At 48.5% G+C, this 9,834-nt stretch overlaps 1 long non-coding RNA gene across 1 annotated transcript; it reads left to right on the top strand.

Annotated features, from left to right (window-relative positions):
* Positions 1-6,235: 6,235 nt before the first annotated feature.
* Positions 6,236-8,349, top strand: LOC146247158 (uncharacterized). Its single transcript, XR_014732290.1, has 3 exons — positions 6,236-6,891; positions 7,145-7,212; positions 8,331-8,349. It is a non-coding gene; the product is annotated as an uncharacterized LOC146247158 (long non-coding RNA).
* The last annotated feature ends 1,485 nt before the right edge of the window (positions 8,350-9,834 follow it).

Raw genomic sequence — 9,834 nt, 5'->3', positions numbered from 1 at the left:
AGAGAGAACGAGAGAGAGGGAGAGAGAGAGAGAGAGAGAGAGAGAGAGAGAGAGAGAGAGAGAGAGAGAGAGAGAGAGAAAACAAGAGAGAAAACGAGAGAGAGAGAGGCCCTTTATTAAAGCTGCTGCTAATTGAGATAGGAGTAATATAATGGGGAGCGACACTTTAATGAAGACATGCTATGCTCACCCTCCTCCCTTCCTCTCCCCCTCTGCCTCAGAGAGAGGGGGAGGTTGGGAGAAATGGAGAAGGAGAAAGAGAGAGAACGTGGGTGAGAGTGAGAGAGACGAGAGATAGTCTTCCTCGGCTATATTGCAAAAGTAGAAATGAGAGGGCACTATGCTTCTAATGTGTTTTTGGTGGCGTGTCAGACACGGAAGTGGAGACGTTATTGTTCTCTGTTGTTAAAACCCAATTAGACTGGCTCAGTGTGATTGGACGGGAGTACAGAATCCAACCTGCTGTTTTAAAAATTCTCTGGTGCTTTTCTTTCTCTCTTTGACTCCTCTTGCTCTGCTTGCTTCCTTCCACCACAGAAGAAGACATGGTGTAATGGTGTAGTGGTGTGATGGTGTGTATCGGACCCAGACTCTTCTCTTCCTCCTCTATTCATCCGTCCATCCTCTCTACATCCTCCAGGTCTCCCCATGCCTCAACGATGGGCTTTGTGGTGTGATCCTGTGTGTGTGTCAGGGCAGCTGCGGTACAGTCCAGCTGGTTACCGCTGGCCCGCTCTAATGTCCAGGTAGCACAAACACAGACAAGACAGGGTTCCGATTGGACGGGCCTGAGATGTGTGTGTCGTGCTGTGGGGGAGATTGAGGTAGCGAGCGCCTGGAAAAGTCTCATCTACCGCAGACCGCAGCACCTCGCTTCAAGATGAATATGAAATAAAAGAGGATATAAATATTTATGAAATGCATTATTCTTTGGCTTTTTGCTAAAGCTGAGATGAAGATGATTTGCTCCTGCCTCTTCTCATTTTCCCACACTTTTCAAAAAGCTGGCCGATGAAAAGATACCCATGCGCCATTTAGCACATACAGACATGCACAAGCACACAAACAGTAGATAATGTATAGTCAAGAGTCATCTCTCACGTATACTATACGTGTGTCTTTGTGTAAGTACAGCCCTTTAAGTCGTTTGAAGTGTGGCTCTAGTGACTGACCCAACACACACACACACACACACAAACACACACATACAATGGGAGTAGGAGTGGAGAGATGAGATACATTAGTAGGTTTATATATGGACCTCTACCAGGTCTGCTTACCCCCTACCACCCAGCACACACACACACACACACACACACTCATCACAGCTTTTAACACACTCCAACAGCACAACTAACTATCTGGAGTGTGAGACACGTGGACTTGAAGTGGTATCTATCTGGTCCAAAAAATGCATCAGAATATGATTATACAACAGCACTACACACTGAGACCTGACTTGATGGGCAGAGTTCATATGTCCTGACTTTCACTGCAAGTTGCTTTGGGGAGTTTTATCTTTGTTTTGTGGGACTTTACAAGAGAGAGAGAGAGAGAGAGAGAGAGAGAGAGAGAGGGAGAGAGAGAGAGAGAGAGAGAGAGAGAGAGAGAGAGAGAGAGAGAGAGAGAGAGAGAGAGAGAGAGAGAGAGAGAGAGAGAGAGAGAGAGAGAGAGAGAGAGAGAAAAGGGAGAGAGAGAGAAAAGGGAGAGTGTGCCTGTGAGACTGGTAAAGGTCCTGTGTTCATTAGGACTGGAAGGTAGATACAGCACTCTGGGGAACACACACACCACAACACGCACCACGCTCATGTGCACACACTCCACATACACACACACACAAAGCTTGCTACATTGATCAGTCAATTGACCTCAGAGTGACACCTGAATCCCTCCACCTGCATCCTTCATTTCCTCCCCTTCTTCTTTCCCTCTCTTGTTCTCCACCTCCACTTCTCTCTATTAGGGGTCAACACTTAGTGCTGTCTCCATCTGGTCACTTTCCTACCTCCTTTTCATCTTACTCTTCATCTCCCCTCCTCTTCTCATCCTGTCATCTTACAACATCCACCTGAAGCCCACCAACTCCCCCTGGAGAAACAGCTGTGCATGAGCAAGTCTCTCTCTCTCTCTCTCTCTCTCTCTCTCTCTCTCTCTCTCTCTCTCTCTCTCTCTCTCTCTCTCTCTCTCTCTCTCTCTCTCTCTCTCTCTCTCCTCTTGCACTTTCCCTCTCTCCATCTCTCTTGCTGTCTCTCTCCCGTATCTCTCCTTGTTAATTCCTACGGGGTGATGGTAAAGGATGAATTCCCTCTCCTGGAGACCTGCAGCTCTTTTGATTGAAGTGAGTGATTTTCGCAGGCGCACCTGCGTAAAATGGATGATAATGCTGCAGGAGCCATTTATTACAACTTTACTAAGATGAATATGAGCTGTGTTTTCTCATCATGCAAATGCTTGTGTATGAAAAGCATTTCTCCCTCTGTCTCTCTCTCTCTCTCGTTCTTTTTGGAACTATCTCTCTTTCTGTCTTTATTCTGTGTCCCCATTCACTATGTCACCCCCTTTGTTCTTTCCCTCTCTCCCTTGTTCCCTAGAGGAAACAAATTGAGTATCACCCAGAATGGATGAGAACAGGACCAGGACCAGGACCTGGATAAGAACTAGAATCAGGACCAGGACCAGGATCAGTAGCAAGCATCACATGACTCCTGTAGAGCAGGGAGGATGAAGAGCTGGGGTCTGGGGCTGGACGCCATACACACAGGGACATTTAGATGGATCTACACCCATCATCATCAACCTCTGTCTCCCCTATCGATTATACGCTAGGATTATTGTCTCTCCCTCCTTCCCTCCCTCCCTCTCCCTCTCTAATATCCCTTGTTCTCTGGCTGAGAGTATCCTCCAGGCCATGCCTGGCCCTCTGACTGACCCCTGCCCAGCCACACCAACGCCACATCCCTCTCCTGCTCACCACTAAATGTCATCTGCCAACCTGCTCTGGAGCTCTGGAGCACATCTGACACACACACACACACACAAACATATTCACGCACAAACAACAAAGCATACATTTAAGGAACACACAGCAATGGACAATTCTAATTTCCTCTGTGAGAGAGAGAGACTGACAGAGAGACAGAGAGAGAGAGAAAGAGAGAGAGAAACAAATGAAACTGATTATGACTATGTAGCAAAGGAATCGTTAGTGCAGGAGTGTGGAACCATTCAGATTAGGAGGACCCCAGGCCCATTAGAACACCTCTGAACCTGGCTCCACAGACACTGTGCAACAGTCTGGAGAGAACGACACATCAGACTGCTACAGACACTAAGTAATTACCTGAGAGAGAAGAAGAAAAGAGAAAATATGCAGTTTATCAAATTACTGAGTGGGTCATTAGGCACCCAGAGTGAAGTTTCACATTTTAGAGACGAAAAAGAAAAAGGAAACGAGATTTTACTCAGAAGTCAGCAGGGACAACAGGAGTCTATCACTAGGATGATCTGTTGTCTCTCTTTTTCATGAGAACATTTCTCCAGCGTCATTATAGAAAATATGACTTTGGGGCGCTATCTGGAGAACGATAGCGAGGCCTGTCGGCAACTCCTCTGATGCGTCTGAAGAACGGCATCGTGGGATTGCAGATTACTCTGCATATCCACTTCCCTATTCCCAGCAGCCATGCAGAGCAGCCAGCCAATCAGAGGCTGGGAATAAAAAGGCCCTTTGAGGGATGGCCGTGCTTGTGTCATCTGTTACTGTGCGGAGACTCCTGTTTTTAATCTGGGACCTCACCAGGGCCTCATCTTTGCCTGAATATTGAGAAGTATTCTCACAGTCTCATTCACAGTCCTCCCAATCCCAATCTCTGTGCTATAGGGAGGCTATTAGAGAGGCCAAGGAGTGTGTGTGTGTGTGTATGTATGTGTGTGTGTGTGTGTGCGTGCGTGTGTGTAATGATGGAGTCTCTTACGGCTCCCCCCTTCCAGAATCAGAGAGATTATTTGTATTTCTCTAACAGATCTGTCCCAGGGTAAACCCATCATCTCATTGGTAGCTCCTCTCTTCTCTCTCATCCTCCCCCCATTCTCTCTCTCCTCTCCTCTTTGGCTATTGTTTCACTCCTATTCTTTTGGACTCCCTGACACCCTCGCTCCTCTCTTCTACTCCTCCCTACTCCTTTTATGTTCAGTTTATGTATGAGTGTATATGTTGTCGTATGGGGGATAGACTAATCTGGTACTGCAGGGTTACACAGTGTCTTCACCCACACCCACACACATAAATGAGCTTCTCCTATGCTATTACACACCCACCCACCCACCCCACCCCCCCCACACACACAAACACGCACACACAAGTATACACACACCTCATCCTGCTTGCCCCCAAGTTATTTAATTTACCGGCAACAGGCAATGTGGTTTTTCTCTCCTCGACCCTCATTCCTACTCTTTTTTCTGATGTTTTCATGTTCATCTGTTCATCAGGATTATAAAAGGATGTTAAAAGTGGCTGCACCGGCTGCTCTTTCATACACTGCAGCTTATTTCATTGCAGATTCAGGGCCCTGCGGAGCAATGTGAATCGTTCAACAACTGTCTTTGAAAAAGTGTGTCAGAAGGAGAGAAGGAAAGGGGGGAGGCAGAGAGGGGGAAAGGGAGAGGGAGAGGGGGATGAGGGGAGAAGGAGGTGGGAGTGAGAGAGAAGGGGAACAAGGAATAGCAATGGAGCAACAAAAAAAGAAGAAAATGACTCTTTCCTTCCATTTCCTTTTCTCTCCCTCCCTCTCTCCCTCCCTCCTAACCCCCTCTCTCTTTCTCAGATCATTAGAGAGTTTTAATTAAAGGCTAGAGGATTAGTCCTCTTACTAGACTGAAGTCACTCTCCTTTCCCAGCCTCCCTCACATCCTCCCTTTCTTTCTTTCTTTCTTTCTTTCTTTCTTTCTTTCTTTCTCTTTTTTTCTTTCTTTCATTCTTTTCTAGTTATCTCTCTCTGTCTCTCTTTATCCACAGGTTGTGTAGAAAAGGAATGAGAGGATCTCAACTATTTCCTTTGAGTGTCCCTGACTGTATGAAGTGTGTGTGTGTGTGTGTGTGTGTGTGTGAGAGAGTTTGTTTCCGTGTGTGTGACTCAGGTGAGGAGTCCTCGCAGAGTGAGAGCTGCATTAAAGCTCTCATTGAGGAGCGGAGTGGAGAGATCAAAGCCCTCCGCCCACGTTGCTGCTGATCTGACTGAGCGCGCTCGCGTCTCCCCTCTCAGAGTCCTGCCCCTCGCTGGGAGGAGGAGGAGGAGGAGGAGGTGCACGCTGGGCCTAGACCAGCTCTCGCAGGGCCTCCCTCTCTCCCTCTACCTCTCCTTCTCTTCCTCCAGGTCCTTCTCCCTCTCTCCCTCTCTCCCTCTCTCCCTCTCTCCCTCTCTCCCTCTCTCCCTCTCTCCCTCTCTCCCTCTCTCCCTCTCTCCCTCCCTCTCTCCCTTTCTCTCTCTCTCTCTCTCTCTCTTTCTGTCTCCGCTCTTCGTCTCTCTCGTCACTTCCTACAAACGGACGCGCAATCGTTTAACTCGATGAATGTTTTGACATTTGAAGTCGGGGTTTTCACAGGTAGTGCCTCTGATGTGCTGACATACCTCCCCTCTCCACTCCTCTCCGCTCCTTATCCTTCTCTTATCTCCTCTCTCCTCTTCTTATCTCCATTCCTCTACTCTATTATACTCTGTACTCTACTGTGCACCACAGTCTTGCTATGGATACGTGACAAAACATACCACCAAGATACGCTATGTTTCTCTCTCTCTCTTCTGGCCTCTTTTCATTCTCTCATCTTTAATTCAATTTTTTATGTTCTATCTGTTTCTTCTTTATTTTCATTCTCGTTCTTTCGTTCCTTGCGTGTCTATATCAATCTCCCCTCCCTTTCCTACAGTCTCCTGGAGGGAGGGAGGGAGGGAGGGAGGGAGGGAGGGAGGGAGGGAGGGAGGGAGGGAGGGAGGGAGGGAGGGAGGGAGGGAGGGAGGGAGGGAGGGAGGGAGGGAGGGAGGGAGGGAGGGAGGGAGGGAGGGAGGGAGGGAGGGAGGGAGGGAGGGAGGGAGGGAGGGAGGGAGGGAGGGAGGGAGGGAGGGAGGGAGCAGACAAGCAGACAGACATTGACGGAAGCAGGGCAGGTGGAAGGGAGGGAAGAGAGAAGAAAGGGTAGAAGGGATATAGAGAGGGTGAAAGAGAGAACTGTCAGGTTTAAACAGCAGACACACAGGAGGATGTTCTTTCTGTGAGTGTGTGTGTGTGTGTGTTCGTGTGTGTGCGTGTGTGTGCATGTGTGTGTCTAAAGAAGTAAGAAAACTGTTTGTTTTCCACCATCAGTGTCAAACTGTGTTAAACAACATGTGTGTGAAGCCACAATCTCCAGGGTATTTAATATGTTTAATATGCTTGTGTATGTGTGTGCCATGAGTGTGTGTGTGTCTGCGTGTGCGTGTCTGCGTGTCCACTCCCTGTGGAGAGACACTCTACTGGCAGGATCCCAGTCAGAGGTCTGAGAAGCGAAGGACAGGGGCTTTACACACCTCCGTGATGACTCCTAACAGTCCCACCACGGCCCCCCAGCCTCCCCAGGTACCAGGCACGCCTGTCAGCTCAGCTTCCACACACCTGGCCCTGAGAGGTGGCAGCTGCTCCGGCTCCCTCGGAGCACCACGGAGAAGTTCCACGCCGAGCTGAGCGCCGGTACAGGATCACCAGCTTGTGACGCCACGTGCACCTTCATAGGAACGGCTCGTTCTGCCCGGTCCTGTGTTCTGACTGGGAGCTGGGAGCGGCAAGGGTCTAGAACAGTACCTGTTGGAGCGTTCTGGACCAGCGGAACATTCCAGATGGAAGACGTGAGCGAGCAATGTGAATAATTCATTGTGTTCTAGAACACTCTTTGACCCGCTCAGTAAATCACCTGTGTGATACATAACAGATGGTGGGGAGAAAGAGAGAGAGGGAACAACAGGGAGAGACAGAAAAAAAGAGAGGGAGAGTCAGAGAGCGAGAAGAGGGAGAGAGGGACAGGGAGACATATGATAAATAAGAGCTCTACAGCCCTGCTAGGCAAAGGTGTGTATTGTAGAGTGAGTGGAATGTGCTGTTCAGATTCTAACAGGCATCCTCAGAACCAGCAAGCTGGACGTTCTGCTGTGTTTGAAGGGGATGGACCTTATCAGCAACAAGGTTAGCAGTTAACTGAACCAGCTTCAGCCTGACAGTATAACCGATGGATAGCTAGTTGCCCTGTGTGGTAGTTTTGGGGTAAGGCTGTGTGTATGAGTGTCTGTGAGAATGAGTGTGTGTGCATGCGTGTGTGTGTATGTGTGTAATATGTGTGGTGGTGGTGGTGTGTAGATGTGGACAAGCGTGTACATCTGTGTGTTGGTGTGTACTCGTGTGTGTGTTTCACACACTCATGGCCAGAAGCTGTTTGTTTCTCTTTAAAGTGGGCGAGGTGCCATATGTGAGGTCATTAGTCTCCCCACTGTCCTTCACTATTAATAAAGGACAAGCTGTCAATGAGCAAATTAACTAGCTACTTCAGCTCTCTCTCTCTCTCTCTCTCTCTCTCTCTCTCTCTCTCTCTCTCTCTCTCTCTCTCTCTCTCTCTCTCTCTCTCTCTCTCTGCTCTGGAAAATCACCTTGACTTGTTATGAAGCTTCTACCTAGTTTGTGGTGTCCTGTACAAACACATTATAGAGGTGAATGCTGCACTTAAGCGCATGGGACGAGCAAAGCAACATTACCAGGAAGCGTTGTGTCTGAATACCATATACCACTCTCTCCTCATTCTAAAGGCATCTTAGTAGCAGTAAATATATGAAGCAGTAAAGTGTCTGGTGCGCACCAAGACACTATATGAAGCGCAAGCAAATGGTTACTCAATACGTTATTTATGGAAGCATTTGAAGTCCAGAATCTGAAGCTGTAACCTACTGTACATCCCAGAGGCCAGGTCTGTGAGGGTGGGCCAGCCTCTAGCTGCTGTGTTACGTAACCCTGGTCAGGATGAGCCTCACCTGCCACCTCCCAACTCACAGCAGCAACAGTAAATTGGCAATTTGAGCCTCAATTTTGGTCTGTTTGTACCTGTCCTCTAATGGCACAGTCATTGTTGTGGTCTCGGTCACAGACAGGGGTGGTGGATATGTGTGTGTGCGGGTTTGTGCGTGTGTGTCTGTGTCTGTGTGTGTGTGTGTGTGTCAGCCTTTGAGCTTCTGTGTGTGCGATAGTGTGTGCATGTGATCGTGTGTGTGTGTGTTCCATTCTACATTTCTCCGACAGTGTGTGTGTGTTATCAGGGTCTGGGATGCAGCAGACTCCAGTCTAGGCCCTGCCTGGGCCTTCGTCACCCTGGGGAGTGTCAGAAGGTATGGACCATCCCATTTATCATCTAATCTGGGGGGGGAATGGACGGGGTGCTATCAGCAATCTGGTATTGATCCCTGCTAGGGCTGTGCTATTGTTCATCCACAGAACGAGTGGCACCCAGCATTAATGAAAGAAACTAAACAATGCATAGCAATCAGAGACACTGAATCACACACTCTCTGAGAGGAGGAGAAAACAGAGGAAGAGAAGGAGAACGAGGGGGAGAGGGAAAAAAGAGAGAGGTGAGAGACGAGAGAAAGAAAAAGTTTGAAGAGACAGGCTGCGGAGAAACTTTGTTATTATGTTTACTTTGAGAAGGTGTGTGTGAGGGAAAAACACATTTATCACAGCCGTGACGGCTGCTATCATACCTGACCTCCAGCCCCCGCCTCTATTGCTATCAGAGGTGTGTATTGAACTACATTGAGGACCCAATACAGCACAACCCAGGCAAACACAACAACATGGTACATTACGGATGTAATCATAACCAGATCATGTACAGTGTGATCCCCCAACTTTGTCCTTGAGATGCATCACACACACACACACACGCCTGGTGTGACAGGCAGGTGAGGAGATACAGAAGCCTGGACAGGTAAAAAATGGGTCCAATCAACAGACTGTCTGAACTGATGGAGGGAGCACTCTGATTGCAGTCTCGTTTGTCTTGCTGTGCTAAATGAGAGAGGGCTCAACATCATAATCATAATCAGCAAGTGAACGCAATAGTGAAGGATTAAAAAAGAAACAAAAACCCCATTCCAGTCTGCCAGCTGAGCCAATGAGGTTGACTTTGAGCTTTGGGCTATTTTCCAGAGTTCTGTTTCCGGGCAGAACGGAGGCAGGTAACTGCTTTATGTTTGTGTGGATCAGTGCCTGTCGCAGTGTGTCTGTGCCAGGTGCTAAAACACACCCAGAGGAGTTCTCTCTTCATCTGTCTCTCTCTACCTTTCTCTCTCTCCCTCCCTCTCTCCCTCTCTTTCCTTCTCTTTCTCTCTACCTCTCTCTCTCCCTCTCTCTCCTTATCTTTCTCCCTTCCTCTATCTCTCCTCTCTCTCTCCTCTCTCTCTCTCTCTCTCTCTCTCTCTCTCTCTCTCTCTCTCTCTCTCTCTCTCTCTCTCTCTCTCTCTCTCTCTCTCTCTCTCTCTCTCTCTCCCTCTCTCTCCTTCTCTCTCTCTCTCCCTCTCTCTCTCCCTCTCTCTCCTTCTCTTTCTCCCTCCCTCTCTCTCCTTCTCTTTCTCTCTCCCTCTCTCTCTCCCTCTCTCTCCTTCTCTCTCTCCCATTCTTCGTTTATCTCTCTGTCCTTTTTTTCTGTGTCTCACTCACAATGGCACATCGCACAAATGCACACAGCCCATTCTAAACACATATACGAGCGATGGCAGGAGTCAAGCGCCACATACACACACACACACATCACGCACATCACAT

The sequence above is a fragment of the Hypomesus nipponensis genome, chromosome 19 (assembly GCF_054491055.1).
Source record: "Hypomesus nipponensis isolate SF chromosome 19, ASM5449105v1, whole genome shotgun sequence".
NCBI lineage: Eukaryota > Metazoa > Chordata > Actinopteri > Osmeriformes > Osmeridae > Hypomesus > Hypomesus nipponensis.
This window is presented reverse-complemented; position numbering and strand designations above follow the sequence as displayed.